Source organism: Pleurodeles waltl, chromosome 10 (assembly GCF_031143425.1).
Source record: "Pleurodeles waltl isolate 20211129_DDA chromosome 10, aPleWal1.hap1.20221129, whole genome shotgun sequence".
In the NCBI taxonomy this organism is placed as follows: domain Eukaryota; kingdom Metazoa; phylum Chordata; class Amphibia; order Caudata; family Salamandridae; genus Pleurodeles; species Pleurodeles waltl.
Window position 1 is genome coordinate 197,371,587 of NC_090449.1, and position 20,693 is coordinate 197,392,279.

Below are 20,693 nucleotides of genomic sequence, written 5' to 3' on the forward strand. Positions count from 1 at the left end.
TCACATAGCCATAGCATGTTACGCAGATATACCACTCACTTTACTGTAATGTCTTTAAGTGTCTATTGCATGCATTATAATACCACTAACTCAAGGTAACCTTTATTACAATCATATATCCCAGTGTATTTAATCACAGTGTAGGCGTCTAAGGTGTCTCAATTTCTCAGTGGCGTGTATGTGAGACAGGGAGTTGTTTTCCATCGATTGTATTGCTGCGAACCTGTATAACTGCCCTCCCCTAGAGCATAAACCAATAAAGAAATACAAGAAAATGTAACTAAATAACCAGGTAATATATTAACTTGCCCATACAAGGTTCGTATATCTATGTGGTATGTGGTTGCAGTTGCCGTATCATCGTACAGTGCGCACCTCTGGGGGCCCTGCCATCTATCAATGTCCGGTCAACAAGCGGGGGGCATGATGAGGGAGCCCGCAAGGGAGGCTGTGCAAGGGGGAGGCCTCCACTAAGTGTGCATGTCCGCAGGGGGTTACCTGAGGGTTAGTACTCACCTGCCTCTGGCCCGTGTTGGACCGCTGTCGCCTCAGATTCATCATCTGTGTCCGCATCAAGGGTCTCCCATGAGTCTGCCATGTCTGCCCACATGGGGCTATTGGTCAGCGCCTCAGTCCCCTCATTTCCTCCCTCTGTAGTGCCCTTTCCTCTGCCCTCGCCCAGTGTGTGACGTCCGCTACCCATGTGTCCAGCCTAGACCCGTGTTTATTTTCTACAGGCCTTTGCCATTCTTCTGGGTGCCAACACCAATACCAGGTCCACCAACCTGTTCCCGAACTTTTTTGATGAAGGCCTATCCAAAAGTCCCAGTAAGCATACAGCCAGCATGTCATCTAGGTGTCTGTTTAAGACATTGTTGAGGCAAGCAAGGACTCCCTCCCAATAGGGTCTTAGTGCTGGACATTTCCAGGACATATGGCGAAAGTCAGCATCAGTCAACTGGCATCAGGGGCAAGCCCCCATTATCACCCCATATTTCCAATTAGTTCTATGTGGAGTGAGGTAGGTCCTGTGAACGTAGTTATACTGTATATACTTCAGGCGTGTATTATGTGAAATCTTGTGTGCATATGATAAAGTTATAGCCCATTTTGTGTCTGCCATATTTCTGCCTATATCTGTGTTTGAGTTGCAGTCCATCCAGTGGCCGTTCAATCATCCTGTTCAAGGCCCTGAAAAACCACGTGACCAAATGAGATCCCCCACAAACAACCAGCATAGTCTGGAGCACTGCAGTCATGGGGGGCTCTTCACTGCTGTCACCCCACAAATCCTTCAGGGCACACATAATAGCCCTGTAAGTTAAGAATTGGCTAGCAGTTAAACCCGTTTGTTCCATTAAATCTCCAAAAGATACCAACATCTGCCCTTGGTAACAGTCTCCCACTGTCCTAATCCCCACCTCTGTCCAGTGTTTTAGTTGTCTGAGGAACGGGGATCGCCATGCTGTAGTCCAACAAGGGTAGGGCCATGGCATGGGGGTTAGTCGTGCCTGTTCTCCTAAGGGCTCTTCGCCACACAGCCATGGCCATGAACCCCAATATGTTTGGTGTGGGGGGTATCTGTCTCCTGTGGAGCAGTCATACCAGGAATTCCTCCCCCTGCTCAGCCTCTCTGTCTAGGGTGGTCTCTGATAAGCCTAACCCATTTAGCCATCGTGACGGCCACGGCCACTGAAGTTGAGCCACCAGGTAGTGTAGCTCGAAGTGGGGGACTCCGAGTACTTCCACCTCGGGAGCCAGGCGGAGGGTCCCCAGTGTTACCAGGTGATGCCCCCAAACCCACACCAACCCTTGCAATAGTTCTGTCATGGTTCAGAACCATGACGTTGGTATGTGCAATGACAGATTGGCAAAATAGTAAAGGAGTCTGGGGAGCATCACCATCTTGGAAAGTGTGACCATGGCCATCTTGGGTAACTTTAAACAGCGCCAGAAAGCCACAACAGCCTTCAATGCATGTTATGCTCCACCGAAGTTACCCTATCTAAGGTCCCTTCGATTGTGGTAGATCTGAATTCCCAGATATCTATACATTCGGGGGGTCCCAGAGTACATTCACCAGACACGAAAGTGGGTGTGACACGCCTTCATGCATTGGAAACACGCATGTCTTAATTCCGTTGACCTGTAGGCCTGAGTGTCTACCAAAGACCTCCAGCATTTGGAGCACCTGGGGTAGCATGGCATTCCCATTTCATACATAAATAAGTAGTTTGTCTGCATAAAGGGAGATGATGTGCAGGACCCCTCCTCGGAATACGCCCCACTCCCAGCCCATGGTCCTAACACTTTCCGTTAACGATTCTATGGCTATAACGAACAGCAAGGGTGAGTGTGGGCAGCCCTGTCTAGTCCCCCTATAGATATCGTAACTGTTGGATATTGTGCACCAGGTCTTGACCCTTGCTTTGGGATGGGTGTAAAGTAAACTAACCCATCCCCCCAAATTAGGTGCTAGGCCCATTCGTAACATCACAGCCTCCAGGTAGTCCGATCGTACTGTGTTAAAGGCCTTTTCTAGGTCCAATAATATCACTGCTGTTGGGTCAGGTGGGTACAGGTTGTTATAAAGTAACATGTAGAGCCACCATAGATTGTGTGATGTGTTTCATGCAGGGATGAACCCATTCTGGTCATCATGAACAAGGTTCCGCATATGTGGTAGCAATCTGTTCGCAAGCACTTGGCTAAGCACCTTGAAATTGGTGTTTAGCATTGAGAGCGGGCGGAAGGCAGCAACCGTCACCTCATCCTGATTCCCCTTGGGAAGGAGTATCACCAATGCTTCCCTAGTGGAGGGCGGCAATTCTCCCTTCTCATAGGCCTCCATGTACATTTCCACAAGCTGTGGTGTCAGGGCTCCTATGAATCTTTGATAAAATTCTGGGAGGACACCGCCAGTCCCGGGTTTTTTTTCCCATCACCAGAGCTTTGATAGCAGTCTGCATCTCTTGGACATCCACCGGTACCCCAAGTTGTTCACCTTCCGGCACAGACAGTGTTCTCAGGTGCAAGTGCTCCTGGTAGTTGTGGTGTGAGCCCAAGTCCACACGGGGCCGCTTGCTATAAAGGGCCATGTAGTAAGATCTAAACTCATCATTAATGTGTGCCGGCGAGTACAGCAGAGTCCCGTCCATTCAGGTGAGTGATCGGTATGACCCTGCTTTCAGGCCTAATCAGCCAGGCCAACAGCCTCCCCACACTCCCCTCCTCTTTGTGGATCCTGTTTGTGTATGCTTTGTAATCATGACATCAAAGGCATGTCATTGCATTATTGTGGGCTTCTCGTGTATCTAAGAGATGTCAGGGAGCTTCCGGGTTGGTCCCCAGCTCTGATTCCCAGCGACGCAGGGCTGTCTCTATGCAGAGAATGTCAGCCTCCAGCTCCCTCTGAATCCCCACCGTTTGTCCCAGGCAAAGGCCCATGACCAGCACTTTCAATGCATACCTCTCCACCCTTCTAGTAGAGGCTGTCCTGAGTTCATTGTAAGGTATTCAATCAGCTTGACTGTTAAGGTGCTCCGGAAGACCTCGTCTTCTATTGCTCTAGGGTACAGGTGCCACATCGGGATGTGTGGAGGTTTCTCCAATTTCTGCATCGTTAGTAGTAATGGGCTCTGGTCGGACACAGTTCAACCCAAATATTCTGACTGCACAAAGGTGCTGCTTAGGCCAGCAGAGCAGATCATATGATCAATCCTAGTGTGTACTTAATAGTTCGGGGAGTAGTATGAGAATTCACTACGGAGGGGGTGTTAGGTCAGCAGATGTCCTCCATGCCCCACCTAGATCTCCACATTGTCAGTCCCCTTGCCACCCTGAGTGCTGCCGCCCGCTACACTAGGGGGTGGAGTGGTACAAATCCAGATCAGAGACCCTATTTAAGTCTCCCCCCAGAAGATTGGGATTGTCCGGGTTTCTCGCCAACCGAGCGGACAGTATATGTAGGAAGACAACCTGGTCTTGGTTGGGGGCGTATATCCTCCCCAGCACTAATAATCATCGATATAGGTGGCTCTTTATCAGTACATAACAGCCCTCCTTGTTGGTGTCCACTGAAGTAGCCTCAAAGGGCACTCCCGCCGGCACCCACACCAATGCTACCCGTGCATATTCAGAGTAAGTGGTGTCAAACAGTTGCCCCGCCAACGTTTACAGAGGCGGTCAGCCTCCACCTTAGTGAGGTGTGACTCCTGTAACTTAGCAATGTGGACCGCTCTCCTCTTCATGTATGTCAGGATTTTATGGCACCTTGACGCGGCGCCCATCCCCCGTATGTTCCAAGACACCAATTTAAGAGTAGTGTTGGTGTTCACTATGGACCTATTATGTCTCTTGTCCTGGGTCCCCGGTCACCCTCCTATACCTCCCCCGCGATCCTAAACTCACACACCAATCACATATTTGGGAATCAACAATAACAAGACAATTCCAACCCCAACTCCCCATCCCTGAGGCAGTGAGGCAACGGCCGACCACCCAAACCTGTGATGTTAGTCTGTGGCAATCCATCATCCTCACCCTGCTGGAGTACACCAAGGGTGAGTGGGGGGTTAGTTTGCCATGTGACATCTTTAGACTGTTGATGTTCGATGGTGTCCAGACCAGCCCAGGCCCATATGTGAGTTGCGCTCCCAGCCTATGAGTTCTTTACAGTGTTGAGCGATGTCATCCACTAAAGAATGTCCTCTACTGTTTGGGGTATCACATGTAGAAGATCTTTAAGCATGCTAGCGACTGACTCATGGTCGGATGAGTCCTCCATCTCACGAGCGTCGGCATGGTCATTTTTGTCTTTATCAAATGTGGGTGACCCTGATTGCCTATCGTTTTCCCTGGCTTGCTTGCATTTGTGTTGGCCTCACTACTCTCACGTTGCGAGGCTGATTCCTGGAGCGGTGTCTTTCTTCGGCATCTAGGCGTGGTGGGTTAATTCATTCCCAGGCCATCTTTCCCACATTTATATGTTTCAAGCCAGGCCCATGCCTCTCCAGTGCTCAGACAGAAATAGGTGTAACCGTCCCGTATTATCTTTAATTTCGAGGGAAATAACAGGGCATAACGAATTTCTTCTGTTCTTAAGGACCCCTCCACTGCCGTGTAGGATGCCCATTTTGCCTGAACTGCTTCAGTATAGTCCAGGAATATATTGACTCTGCTGTTCTCCACCTCAAAGGGGCCTGCTTCGTGTGCTCTCTGTAGTAATAGGTCCCGATCCTTGTAGTGCAGTAGCTTGGCCACGACCGGTCTGCGGGGCCTTCCTGTGCAGGAGGTCATGCGGGGACTCTGTGCACTCTTTCCAGTGCAAAGAATGGTGTGAGTTCTTGCCATAAGCACTTTCTTCCAAGGCTCCAGGTAGGCCACCATGTGTGTGCCCTCAACCCCCTCCGGGAGCCCTATGATACGTCCATTGTTGCACCGGCTTCGGCTCTCCACGTCTTCTGCCCGGTGCTCCAGCCGTGGTACTCTGTCTGTGAGGTGGGCGAGTTGGGTTTGATGCACATGGTGCAATGTACCCAGTTCCTTCAGGTCTTCCTCTGTGTTTTTCACCCTATCAGTCAATTTCCGGTGATAAGTTCTCAGGAGGCCCAGCTCAGTTGACACTCTCCTGGTCTCCTGCCGGAGGGTGTTTGTAGAGTCTTCGATCGCCTCCAATAGCTTCTGCAAGGTGTCATGCATTTGGGATGGCTGGGTTGCCGTCTGCGGTGTCAGTGTTCTGGTACTTTGCCCATTTTCTGGGCTAACCATGTGTGATTCCTGTGGTTTAGGGTGCTGTTTCTTCATTAGGATCATTCTTCAGTGCTTATCTGATCCTAGTCTGTTACTCATGTGCAGGTCGGGTGCGGCCCTCTTGCCACCAGCGTTGGTCCCCCTTCTGCTGTTGGCGGCTCACGATGTCCCAGCGGTTCACTCAGCTCCCCCACAGCGCAGGGCCTCCGAGCGTCCGGGCACTCCACCCACGTGTCTTCACAGCCATCCCTGGCCGTCAGGCAGTCTAAGGCAAGAGCTATTGCAGGCTATCGTAGGCCCCCAGTCAGGTGGTTAACCCTTGCTCGCCGGATAGTCTTCCCCGCTCCCAGTCTCAGCAGACCCCCTAGGGGGAGGCTTCCACCACCCTGCCAACATTTGCCTTGTCTGCCGCTCAGCGCTGCCTCACCTTTAACCTCTGGCCAGTGTCTGGGCACACCTCAGCAGGTTATGGCCCTCTCAGCTTTCAGTTCCCTTCTCAGGAGGTCGTCCACGCTCAGCGTCATCCTCATCCGCGTTGCCGTGGCTTCACTGCCTGAATCTGGCCGGCGCACCTGCCGGCATCTTCTTTCATCCCCGGGGTTAGGGCCCTCTTAGTTTTCAGCCCCCTTCTCAGGGGGGCATCTGCACCCAGCGTCACCCTCCTGAGCAATGCTGTGGCTTCCTGCCTAAATCTGGGAAGGGCGCCTGCCAGCGTATTCTTTCGCCTCTGGGGTGAGGGTGCTGTTGGCAGTACTTTTCATCGGTGCCGTTCCCGTTAGGCTGCACCAGCCATGCACTGCTCCCGGTAGGGCTCACCAGCGGTGTACCGAGGACCTCACACCCCTACCTGGTTCACTTTCAGCACAGCCGCCTTTGGGGATGAGGTGGGGAAGAGGAGAGAAGGCCGCTGTCCGTTAGGCCTGTTCGGCTCCTTTCATCACTTGTCTGCGCCTTGCCTCTCTGCTATCGACCCTCAGGGGCCTGGCACCTCTCCCCTCCTTTGGGGCTTCAAGCGATGGGGTGCCAGCACCGTGGCCGCACCTCTCACCTGTGTCTGTCGCTCGCATCTTTCAGCACCACCATGCTCGTGCCTTCTTGTGCAGCGCAATTGCAGAGAGACTCTCTTACTGAAAATTATCGTAAATGAAATTTTTTAGCCATCAATGAGATCTATGTTATGCATCAGTTGTTGCATCAATTTAAATCTAATGACTTTTCAGAAATAGGAACACTGTGATCAGTTCAGCAGAGCAACCTCGTTTTCGAATCCCGCTGTCATTTCTGGGTTTTTGCCTCTAGGGGGCGCAGTGGCTGTTAGATACACTGTGGTAGCACAGATCCAACTGAACAGTACTTTTATTTGCATTTTTTATATTTTGCTTATGAACTATATTTAAGCCTTCTCCATGACATTGCTATATAGAGCAGAACACAATGATGCCTCCTGGAACAAGTTTATGCCACAGTTTTGATCATTGATTTAATTTAAAACATTCTGATATAATGAAGAAAGTGGGAAAGCACACCTAAAAATACTAAAATATTTACAAAAATTGCTCCGCAAAATAAAACAGTACACTCTATTGATGATAGAAATGAGGCATTAAATGAGGGACAAATCTGACAGACCACCTTTGCCTTGTCTGCCGCTCAGCTCAATCTTCATCAAAGTAGGTTATTTTGAATCAGACAGCAAATACTATCAGAAACGCTTCCAGATAGTGCACATATATGTTTACTTTATTCCAAAGAATACATTTGTAGCAATAAAAACACTCAAATTATTTGCAATCCTACTTCAACCTCTGAGGCTCTGTAAGCATCTATAATAATGTACTAAAATATTTTTCTACCTTCTAAACAGCAACTAAGTCTAGTGTCTTAGGAGACATTTTGTTATCTGCTTTAAACCATAGCAAAAGTATTTAACCCTATCACCCTATCACCATACCAATCACTCAACAGAATGATCTAAATTAAAAACATATTTTTGAAATGCCATTCATGGAGTATCAAAAGTGAGCTTTCTTACAACAAAAGTGTCCGAAACAAAATATTGAAAAACATGGAAATATATACAATGTCCAATTTTTCAGCCATTCCTCAAGTACATCAGTCATACAAACAAAGACATTTGCTCATATTGTGCTACTATTAGGTTTGGTTCAGATTTCTAACTTTCTCAGAATTCTAACAGATTTCCAATCATCCTCCTGGGATAGTGCTGTTGAAAGCAGCTATCCAGGAGTGCTGTAAAAAGGTATGCATTCCAAAGGCAACGCATACATCTCAATGGAAACATGCAAGACATGGATTCATTTGCACCTGTTAACTGCTTTCATGTGGAGTAACAGATTACCTATATCCCCATTCATAAAAAGTGTATTCTCTCACATTTTGCACCCTGAAAATTGAAATACTCCATAGTTAACAACTTAACATAGCAAATCTTTGATCCTTTTTATATGGAAATAGAAGAAGTATTGCTTTACTATTTTTAACTCCACAAATACATGCCTTGAAGATATATACAAATATAATAGAAACACTGTTTTATACAACAATACAGCCTCTTAAGAAAGGGGTTCTGCTAAATCCTCTACCAACCCAGTGAAGGGGCCCGGGAGGATGCAGCGGAGGTGGAGAGGCCAAAAAAGAGTCAATAGAGACAGAAGAGAAACAGGAAGAACACCCAATGGGAACACACAGAGGAGCTCAGCCACAGGGACAATGGGGACAGGTAATAGCATCATTTGCAACCTGTCCAGCAGGGACCTCACAGAGACTGAAGGGTCATAAGCTTTAGCATTTCTTTTTGCCATACTAGTGAATTTGACTTTGTATCCACTGGGATTGATCTTTTCTTTATTAGACAGTTCAAATGTAAGAATTTTTTCAAGCTGAATACAGCACCCAAATATAAGGACACACCTAGACCAGGGTGTCTTGTACTTGATAATCACTAAACATTGGTGATTATGCTTTTCTTACTACCCTAGTGGAAATGCAGGATTGTGAAGCCAATATTGGTGATGTTGCGCAGATGTTACATGATCAGGGCATTGCTTTTGAACACAGTGCTCCCACAGATGTCAAACTCAAATCCAACTTTACCCCATTGATAGGGTTTGATATGATAGATGCACTTCACTGAAAAGTGGGCCTTGAGCTCAGGAAATTACAATTGAGAGACAGCAGAGGAAAGAAAAACATTATTTGGTCTGAGAGAAAAACCAAAGATACACTAGCCAAAGATAACAACATAGTAATCCACCTCACCGACAGAGGTGGGAACACAGTAGTTACGCCAACAGACATGTATCAAGCTGCTACTCGACCATCACCCTTGCTGAGCATAGGGAAACCACCGTCCAATTTTGGGTTAGGCCGAACACATGGAAAAACAAGGGCTCAATTCAAACAGAGGAATACCAGTTTCTTAAGAATCTTCATCCTGAAACCGCAGTATTTGCATAAATCTATCACTGACCTCCCAGGCAGACCCTTATTGTTGTTTATTGGAAGTCTGCTAGAAAAATATGTCAAGATACATTGAACATTTCTTACTTCCCTTCGCAGGAGGATTACCTTCTCACATTGCCAATACTAAGGATTTCCTCAGGAGAATTGAGGGTTTCAATTGGGAGCCTGGTTTTCTCCTGATGACCCTTGATGTCAAAGCACTTCATACAAGCATTCGACACAATGGTGGTATAAAAGTCTGTGAATTGAGGGCCAGACCACTTTGCTACTTCGCTCACACACAGAAGCTCCTTGAAATTATGACATTTTGCCTTACCAACAATATCTTCACTTTTGATAAAACCTTATACAAACTGAAGGGGACTGCAATGGCATCTGCTTTGACTCCCAGCTATGTGAATCTTCTCATGGGCTGGTGAGAGGAGCAAGTGTCAATTGCACCAGAATTTAGAGAAGACATGAATAAGATTATCTTCTGGGTACGAATAATTGATGATCTCTTTCAGATCTGGCAGGGCAGTGAATCTGATGCTACTAGCTTTGTAACAGGTCTCGACAACAATTAACTGAACTTTAATTTACTAGTAGTTTGAGCAGGGAACATGTTATTTTTTGGGTGTACAGGTAGGTATAGTAAACAGTGCTGTTACCATTAAATTACACAGAAAGCCTCCAGCAGGCAACTGGCAACTTCATGCCTTGAGCAGTCATCCCTCTCAGCTCAAGTGAAGCATCCCTCATGGGGAGTGGGGTCGGGTCAAAAGAAACTGCAGTGGTGAGAGTACTTTTCAGATTGAGAAGAAAACCATGATTCAGCAATTCAGAGAGTGAGGTTACCCTGAATGGGTCCTCAACAAAGCTATAAATAAAATCAACACACAGTCAAGGAATGGAATCCTGTTTGGGACTACCAAGGTGATATGGGAGGATAGCCCAACTGATGTAACAAGGCTGTTCACAACCTTTAATTGGAGATCAGGTTGCGTATGTGGTACCCTGGCCAGGAACTGTGACCTTCTAAAATGGGATCCAGTCACTGGGGCTACAATTAGTGATAAACTTGGTATAACGTATCACAGTTCAGGTCATTACGGGACATGTTAGTTAAGATGGATGTCCACACAGTAGCAGACAGTCTTGGTAAGGTAGGGCAATCTCTTACCGTGTTTTATACTCCTAGCAAGTGTAAAGCCTGTCAGCATTTTATCAACCGGAAAGACTTTCTCATACCCCACAGCAACAAGGGTAAACCTATAACTCAGTTAATTACTTGTAGCACTACTTTTGTTTTTTATGCCCTTTAATGTTCCTGTGGTCTGACATATTTTGGTAGAGCCATACACCCAGTATGCAAAGGATCCTTGAACACACTATGGCTATCACCAACCAAGAAAAATATTGTCCGGTGCTCATCATTTTGCTATACATGATTACTGTGACTGACAATTGTTTGGTAATGAGCATGTGAAGATGGATCCAAGGGGTGGTGATCAGATTTGTACACTTAAAACACAGTAATCTAGACTCATAATTGAACTGCAATCAAAAAGTCCCCAGTGGTTAAACTTAGATGAAGAGTTATATGTCCATCTAGAATGGCACAGGGATATACTGCAATGATTATGTAATATTTTCGGGTTTTAATCTTACTTCACTGCATTATATTTAGTTGCTATAAACATAGATGGCTTACACTGTTTTTTCTCTGCACTGTGATGATACCTGTGTTTATGGTTTGTTTCTTCTAGGGATGACAGGAAGGGTCTCTCACCTAGCGAGCTGTGTTCAAGAGGAAGCCCTGGCTGGTGCACCCTACCCTTTTTCCCAGGTCACTTCAAGCACTTTTGCGTGATATATGTAACACATTTTCACTTTGTTGTCCTAAAATATATGCGATGGAGGACTAACACTGCTTTGAGCATTCACTGATAGCGTGTTTGTTGGTTCATCATGGATTGTGGTGTGCAGGAGCATTGGGAGCCCACTTGGGCTTAATAGTATAGTGCTTTTATGTCCCCTGAGTATATCAATCTGCATAATAATCGTCTTGCATCACGTGTTATTGTTCAGACCTTATACTGGTATTTCTGACTACAGGATGCAACTCATATCTGAATATCTGTCCACTTGGGCGGCACTGAAAACCTCACTTATCTATTTGGAGTAACATATGGCCTTTATTTGTGCACTAGCAGATTACAATATTGATATTTAAGAATTTCTTTCACACTGGAAGCTGTGCAAGTCGTGCTCTTCACCCTGATGAGGGGACAGATTGTATTACATAACGTTAGTCCAATGAAGCATGCTCCTCATGCTTGATTTTATATATATTTCCTGAGGTTATGAGTACTGAGGCTGTGATATGAGCGCACAGCACATGTAGGATTGTGCTTGAATTTTTTTGAATTTATTTTGAATTTTATTATGTTTCTTTACGTCCAAGTATTATCTCACTCCATGAATACAGCAGGGCTGTAGTCCTCTTACATATTTACTTATTTATCCCATTTATTATATATTCATTTTGGCTTATGTACTTGAGATCAGAGTACTCGTTTTAACTCTGTTTTGTTGTAATACTGTTCCTTGTGAAAATGGAATGCTGAGGATTTCTGTTTATTGTTCCATATATTTCCCCTTTTGAGTTTACAGTCCTAGTTGGTGGCAACTAACTGTGATTTGCGATGCATTTTAGTGCCAGTCCTTTGTTGATATGACTTTCACCTTTGACAATCATGTCAGCTGCTGTCTGAAAAGTTTCTGAGTGATCTGTCAAACGGGGGCTGAGAAAAAGGGGGAGGTTAAAAAAGGAGCATTTCCCATGTTAATTCCCATAGGGATTTTGAACAGCGTTACCGCCCGAACCACTGGATGGATTTTGGCAGAAATGGTGAATTTGGCAGGTTACATACTTCACCCAGAAGTACACACTTTCCAAAATTAGCCAGAGGTGACACTGGTAAAATTCACCCACTTCTTGCAGCAGTATGTCCATTCTAATGTGAACTCAATATCAAGTTGATGGGATTTGTTTGGCAGCATTGCACTTTTCCTCGGAGAAGGAACATGGCGTTGCAAAAACATAATAAATATCTACTGCCTTTGGCACTTCTATACAATAGGAAAGTTCTTGTTGATGAGGCACTATTAACAATTAATTAATCTGCTGAAATTTAGAAACCTGACGTACAGTCTGGCTTTATTGCATGCCAAAATCTAATTGTCACGTGCATTACACAAATAAATGATGGATTTAGGTTCAAGTCTGGGAATTGAGTCTCTGAAATGGTGTAAAATGTCAATTAAAACATGTAGTCATTGTAACTTTTTTACCCATTCATACAGGGCAGATGTTATTTTACTTTGCCCCCGGTGACTGCAGCAACACAGAATGGAACAGCTGTGTGGCAGAAATGAAGGAGAATATTGGGTATGGAGGAACATGAAAATGTTTCAGATCAGTATCAAGAAGTATGCAGATTCCATTCAAGGGGTTCCTGGGAAAGTTTTGGAAAGCACTTCCTGATAAAAGTAGAATTCCCACTATTCATGTCTTGGAGTGTTCAGGGCTGCCTAGTGGAATGGAATGATGAAAACTGAGGGGTGGGGGCACCTACTGGATGTGTTTTTAAAAAAAAGGCAACCTTGATCAAAAGGAATTTGTCAACTGCTTGCCCTCAAACACAATTTAACAAGCAAATTTAGATTGCCAGGTTAATTTATTCAGATTTCAGATCAGTCGGCTAAACATTCTCCAAATAAACATTTATTTACTGGAAACACCATTATTTTATTTTGCCAAGAACAATGGCTACTGACAAATTCATACTATGTTTAGAATTTTCTGCTTCCATAAATTACAATGTTTCTTTCTTTCGATTGTGTTCTTGAAATTCTTCACTCTAAGAGGTAACATTCATCCACAGCACTCTCAGGTGCAAATACATAATTTATATTTTAAATACTATATAAGAAATGAATATTCAATTTATTTGAGACACCAGTGGGCCCCTATCAAAAACTAGGTAAAGGGAAAAAATGTGTGTTTTTCCACCTACATAATTTTTCACCTTCATCCACTGCATGCCTGCAGGGCGAAACCACATTAGGATGGGCATTTACAAAATAGTTAGAATGACACATTTCTCATTACAGAACCTGTGCAGTGCCTACTTCAAGTGTTCTCGAAACCAACTTTGTAGACATCTTTGATTGCTGGAGAGACTATGGAATGGAGACAGATTACCCAAAAGATGCAAAACAACAAAGGATGCAAATGGTTTGGGAATTTTAGTAAATTTAGCATGTCACAAAATTAAGGAATTTCATTAAATTCACCTGCACAATTAAAGCAGCACACACCCAGTTCATCGCCCATCATCTTTGTATGGCATGAAGGCAACCTTAATGTAGAACTCAAACTCTTCTCTTCAACCCATTACAGGATTAGGCAAGCACACAGGAAGAAACATTGGGACATATTTATAAGCCCCTAGCGCCACCTTGCGTCACATTAGGGCCATTTTGTTATGCTAATGTGGTCCAACGAGGCCAAAATCCTAGCACTATATCTACAAAGTGGTGCAATGCATTTACTTTGTAACTCTTTGCACTCCATTATGCCTGAGCCAGGCATAATGTATGCAAAGGGGGTGTTCCCTAGTTATGGGTGGCGAAAAGATCGCTCAAGGAAATCTAACAGATTTTCCTCTTTTTATAATGGGCCCCTATGTACTCTGCAAGAGTAGTGCCAATATTTTGGCACTACTCCAGTAGAGTACATCAATAGCATCATGAAAAATGATGCTATTGTCTCCTACCTGCTCCATGGTGCACCATATTTTAAATACGGCGCACACATGGTGATGATAGGGGGAGAAGGTAAAGTGGTGCTGCACTCTGTGCAGCGCCACTTTCCATAAATCTGTCCCTTCGTCTGTACAACACACACTTCACAGAGCAGATACTACAGCCGGAGTGTGTGTTGGTGCAACAGAATTGAACACATATTGTATAATGATGTGTCGACCATTTAGTTGCAACTCATTTTTAATGCGGCGTCTTCACTTGGAGTGGGAGGAGAATATAATGGTGAACAAATTACTGTTTATTCGTTTTAATATAATTTTTTGCCAGTTATTAACGCTTGTATTTTTGGAAACATCCGTCACTGGGATTGCGCTCATATGTGTATTTTTGAATATTCAGTAGCTTTTGTTTGACTCTAAATTCTTTGGAATTTAATTAGGAGTTGATTTTCATGCCATATGAAAAAGTAAGTAGTGATAAAACATATTGATAGCGTTTCTTCCCTAATCTGTATTTCTAAATGTTAATATTTGTGTACACTTTCCTTGCAAATGTTCAGCCCCAGTGATTTTGATTAATTCATAATTTTCATAGTCATAAAGCTAGACAATCAATATAACCATTAAATGCAATAATATAAATTCTAGAATGTAAGAAGTATACAGTATGCAGCTCACAATGGCTCTGTTTAGATTTGATGAAAACTTAAGATACTTGTGGTCTTCTTTTTAACTTAAAAATGAAATTAGCAAAACTCAGAGTATACTTTTAAAAGCATGTATTTTTTTCCAAGGGAGCAACTTTAGTAGAACTCATTCAAATTATCTGCCAATTGTCATTTGTCATTGGTGGTTCCCAAAATTGTAATGTGTAAATGTTAGGCAAAAATATGGTTTCCTTTATATCAAAGAATGATTATGCAAAACAGTCGGATCGCGTTCTACCACTTAGATCAAAATTAGATCAATTCACTACAATCATTTTAATGCATCATGTACACCACTGTTGGTAATACAAGGTTGCACTGACATTTGAAGATTACATGAGACTTATCGGGTGCAATTTCACACTAACATTTGCTCCAATCAATAACATTTGTCATTTCATTAAAATGTTGTTTTGGCTCTGGTTAGTGGGTTTGAACGTGGTGAGAAATGTCACCATCACCATCACAAATGCAGTCCCTTATAATCTTGCCCCCACACACACAAATACACATACACCTGCTAACGAAAGCAGTACAGCGTTCAACTCTTGAGTAGCTCAGTTTGAAAACTATACAAAATTCTACTCTACAAGCTTATCGTTCAACACTCCACTCGACCACAGGCAAAAGTTCTATGGCCTTGATGTTTGGGAGAGCAGTGACAACCAAGTTACCTCAACAGACCACCAAAAGAGACCAGAGTGAGAGCTTGGTTAACAGGCAGGAAATGAAAGCGTTATGCTTACAAGAAGCAACAAGCAAAAGATAAAACACTCAAAAAGTCCAATGACCTGTGGCCACAAAGGTGTGCTCTTTTGATGCTTTCTGTTCAGATGCTCCACATCTTTGCATTCTTTACTGTTAAAGGGTGGGCCATTATCAGACTTCAATAACTCATTTGTGAGTTGATGATGAGAGATCTTCAAGTGAAGGGAACTATGAGTATTCATCAACAATTTCCATGAGGTGATGTCCATTGTCCAGTGGACCGAAAAAGTCGATGGCTATTCTCTCCCATGTGTTCTTAGGGAGTTCTGACATGTTCAGAGTACGTTGAGTAACATTGGTAGAAAGGCAGTTGCGTATGTCTCATATACCTCATTTAGTGGCAACTATACCACAATGTCCATCCTGAGCCACTTCAATTACTTTCTGTCATAGACTCTCCGGAATCAAGATTCTCGATCCTCCTAATATGACTCCTTCTTGAGTAATGGACAATTCATTCTTGACATGCTTGTATTTTTAATATTCACCATCATGAGCGAGAGTTCAAGTGTTTTGGTTCCATGACTGAGGTGTAATTATGGACCTGATTGAGGTCATGGTGAAAGAAAATACCCTGGCACAAACATGACGGCTATCCCGTCCGCCGTACTACAATCCCATTCTAACCTATGTGGATCCAAATAGGGCAGGCAGGATATCCGTCAAATTTGTGAGCGAGTATTCCCTCTGCCAAGACCTAAATCAGGCCCTCTGTCCTTCAACTTCAGCATGCCACTATCGTGACTTGCAGCTATTATAATCTGGGCTATGAAAATGGCAGCTGGTGTACTCGACTTGATAATGAAATTAATGTAGGCCTCATCCGTCTTTGATGAAGTACCATGACTTTGTAGAAGCACTCTCAAAAAGTAGTCTGCATGATTAGATCCTTTCCTGGATCATGCACAATTGTATAATCATACTCTTGCAATTGAAGTCCCTAGTGTTCGATGCGAGGAGGCATCTTGACTTTTGGATTGTCAAAGATAGTGAGTAGAGCTCAATGATCAGTTGCCAGGGTGAAAGGCTATCCATGCAGGAAGACATGGAAGTGTTCACCAGCCCATACCATGCCCAAACTTTATTTCTCAGGTTGTGAGTAAGCATGCTCTGTTTGGGACAATCTTCTACATACATAGGCACAATATGTAGTTGAGCATTTAGGCATTGACGGTGATGTGCAAGGATAGTGCTTAATCTGACCGGGCTAGCATCAACAATAAGCTCAGTATGAAGCTTTGGATTAAAGTATGCCATTTCAGTAGCATTTTCAACGGTGTGCTTTATCCTCTTGAAACTTCTCTCCCATTCTTGTGACAACTGAAATGAAAAATATATCTTTCTTAACTCTTGTAATGAACCACTAACAGTGAAAACGTTGTGTATGTATCTTGAACAATAAATGGCCATGCCAAGAAAAGAAGGTACCATTGAAACATTTTGTGTGAAACACAATGCAGCACCACTTTTCTGGTGCCCTTTAAAGCCCCCATATGACATACTTTTGTGAAAGCTCTATTGTGCTACTTCTGTGTAGCTCCAAAAACTAATATGTCATTGCTATAATTGAACACATTCACAACAGGCTGAATGATGCGTCGAATAATGTCTTGATACAGTTCTGCAGCCAATGACAGATCAAAACAAAGGGCCTCATTATGAGTCTGGTGGTCTGAGTGTCACATTGCAACCCAAGAGGTCTGGCTGCCAGGGAACCGCCATCTCTACCAGGATCAGAGATCCCGGCAGTCTGAAGGTAGGTGGCGGTCCTAATCCACAAGGGCAACGCTGCCCTGGGGATTATGACCTCATTCTCTGGCATACTTTTCATGGTGGTAGTACCGCCATGAAAAGGCTGGTGGAGAACTCATGCAGGGGGCCCCAGGGGGCCCCAACACTGCCCATGCACTTTGCATTGGCAGTGCAAGGGCCCCCCAGGCCAGCACCATTACAATGTTCACTGTCTGCTCAGCAGACTGTGAACATTGTGCGGGTGCTGGTGCACCCTACAGGCCACAGCATTGCCGCCCTCTGGATTACGAGCTGGATAGAGACAATGCTGTAACCTGTCACCTGCTAGGCCAGCAGACAGAAACTCAGTTTCCGACAACTGACCTAGCGGGAAGCTCTTAATAACTCCGGCGGTAGGTCGAAGCATAGGGGGCGGCCACCCTGTCGGGAGTTTGGCAGACAGAGTTTTCCATCCACCAAACTCCAAATCAGGCCCTAAGTCTTTTCTATAGAAACAAACCAACAAGTGTAGAGAAGGCTGTAGGGTACCTGCAACTTTCTTCAAGTTTAAAACAAGACGAGAAAAGATCTTTGCATCATTCAATTGCATTATCAAGGCAACAATATGTGGACCTGGGTATCGCTCTCATTCAATCGCCTTGCTTGCCTGATGCGTTTCAACGCGGATGCATGCATCTCCTTCACTGCCCTTTTGGGCACTACAATTTTGGGAGGAACCCTTTGGTGTTGGAACAGTGGAATGCTCAACAATGTCATGTTTAAATAACGATTCAAGTTATTTTCAACAGCTTCAAAGCAATTTATCTCTGTCTCTGAGCAACAGGACAGACATTTTCATTAACATGCAGTTTTACTTTCACAGTCATAAGCTTTCCTAAATCATCATCTAGGGCAGTCTTTTGGGTTTTGACATTCTTTTTGGTGTCCATTGGAGCTCTGTCACTTGTTAAGACCTCTGAAGTTGTTCTGAGCCGCCACATCGCAGCTTTGGTGGTTGTAGGCCGCTTCATGTATGGAACAGCTCAGTAAGCACAAATCCAGTGGTTCTTCTCGGGTCTCTCCTGGTGCAGAGGTTGTAACGCTCTACTTATAAAAACTCTGGTAAGTGTAATAACAGTATGCTTTCTTTTTACTTGTTCTGTCAGTCAGCAATATTATTCACAATCTTATGTGGTAAATTATGAGTGTCTTTGACAGCGCTTTGTAAACCTGGTTGTTTCCGCCTTCAGCGTTAATGCTTCATATAATGTATAACTTTATTTTCCATGGCAATGCAGTACTTTTTAGTATGGTCTTGTTTGTAGCTTCTTGACCAATGATGCGTAGACTTCTCGGAGAAGCATTCTCTATCTTCAACTGCTTCACACTGGCTGGAGTTGTGCTCTGACTACACATAGGCCAACCATCAACTCAGCACTTTGTCAAAGGCACACTTGGCACACAGGGCAGTCAGCTTGGACCACAGGAAAATCTCCTGGAGAGTATTGCCCTTCTTTGGGTTAGTTATCCCCTATCTCATCACCAGTTGTAGCGTCCTCCCCAGCCTAGGTACCCACCAATGACTACGCTGCACACAGAGCTGTAAATCACATATTTATTCCTGTGTGTAGCTATGAACCCTAACATTCTAAACCAAGACTTATCTAACAGCACTATCAATTCCACTTCAGAAACTTCAGAGAAATGTAAGCCCTGCAGCTTTCTGTACAGCTTGTGATTCATTAGCCCAGCAGGAAACAGACACCATGCTGCCACCCTGATGACTGAGATGTCCTTGTCATCCTATTGTCCTGTTCTGACAGGATCATTTTTTTGCTTCCCACCTCAGAAAGCAGTCTGGATGCATTCTTCCCCATTCTCTTTTGTGAATCCAAGATCATTTTTTCTAAAACCAAAGTCTGAGTATGAGTTTCAGCAGAGTCCTGAGCCACTGAATTCCAGCAAACACTTATCTCTCCTACGGGTATCTAAGATAATTTTGTCTCATCCAAAGCATGAATCTCCAACACACCTCTACCCACCAGTATTCTTCCAGGAAATCTTCCACAGCTCCTTTCTTCCAACAGCAGCAAGAACTTTCCTCAACTCATCAAAACGGAATTTTTCACAAGGATCAAAAAGTCTCATACTTGAAACCTTTACTTAAGATGACAAAACGTGAGGACAAAAGCAGAATCAAATAACCGGCCCTTGGCCAAGCCTTTTGAAAGATTAGTTGAGCCTGCCCAAAATTAACAGAAACGTTTCTATGTGCTGCCTTATTTTTTTTCTATTTCTTTTTCTCATATTTAGTTCTTGCTGTGGCAGCAGAAGCAATGTTTGTATTTTGCCTACAACCAGCAATATTTATATTAAAGTTATTTTCAGAAAAATGGATTGTCCACAACAAATTGAAATGGGAAAGAATCATATACCATATTAAACAAAAACAACAAATGTAGCACTATCCGAGTGTTTTTGTGGCCCAGCTCCAGAATGTATAAAATTAATGGTGGGCAGAGCACAACTAGGAACAGAAATGTTAAGTTGGAGGAGATGATGATTGTTCATGAATTGGAACTGGGGTTTTTGAGCTATGATGCTCATGCCTGTAAGTGGACAGGCAGGGTATGCCATAAGTCAACCTAGCCTTTGCCCTAAGAGTTTCCTTAACACAGCATTTGCTGTTCCAATTAAAGAGAATGGATATGCTTTCAAATAGAAAAAACAGGCACAGTGCAAGTCAGGTCAATGTGTCCAAGCCTTCTTGTGCCCCAGCAGGGTAGATGCAGGAGAAGTAGATATGAGCTTGAGTAACTAAGGGTTGCTGTACAACTTCTCATTCTGTCTCAAGGAATTCATACAATGGAACACTCTGAAAGCGGGCTCAATTCTCCCTTTGCTTAGTTATGGTAGTGTGTCATATCCACAATTTTGAATTGCTACTGACAAATCAATTGGCTCATTAAAACTCACGTATTACAAAAGGTACATGAATGTCCAAACTACTTTTACATTTCACAGCACATGGTTTAAATCATGGCAACTATCTGACAAATCATCTCATGAACATACTGCTCAAATTGTATATTTTTACATATGATTTGATTAATTTGAAATTTAGATCGTGTAAATTATTTTTAAAAATGTACCTACGGTACGAGTTTACTATAAAATAGACTGTTACTGCAGAACTGGCCTATTATACCAAAGAAGGTTTTGAGCATTGTTCTCAATAGAAGGTGACATCTATAGGTTGGAATATGTCAGACAATAATAATGTACGGCTGATGAAGAAATTAAACACAAATAATGACTGCAACCACTAAAGTTCTGACTTTGACTATGTGATAAATTAAGGTAAGGAACAATAGACGTTTATGAATGACATGCAAAGATTTAATACCTACGACCTATGAAGAGAGGCTGATAATTTAGCGAT

At 43.8% G+C, this 20,693-nt stretch overlaps 1 protein-coding gene across 4 annotated transcripts in view; it reads right to left on the bottom strand.

Annotated features, from left to right (window-relative positions):
- Positions 1-20,693, bottom strand: part of SHISA9 (shisa family member 9) — a 1,108,248-nt gene that overhangs the window by 603,421 nt on the left and 484,134 nt on the right. The gene's annotated exons all lie outside the window — the stretch shown is intronic.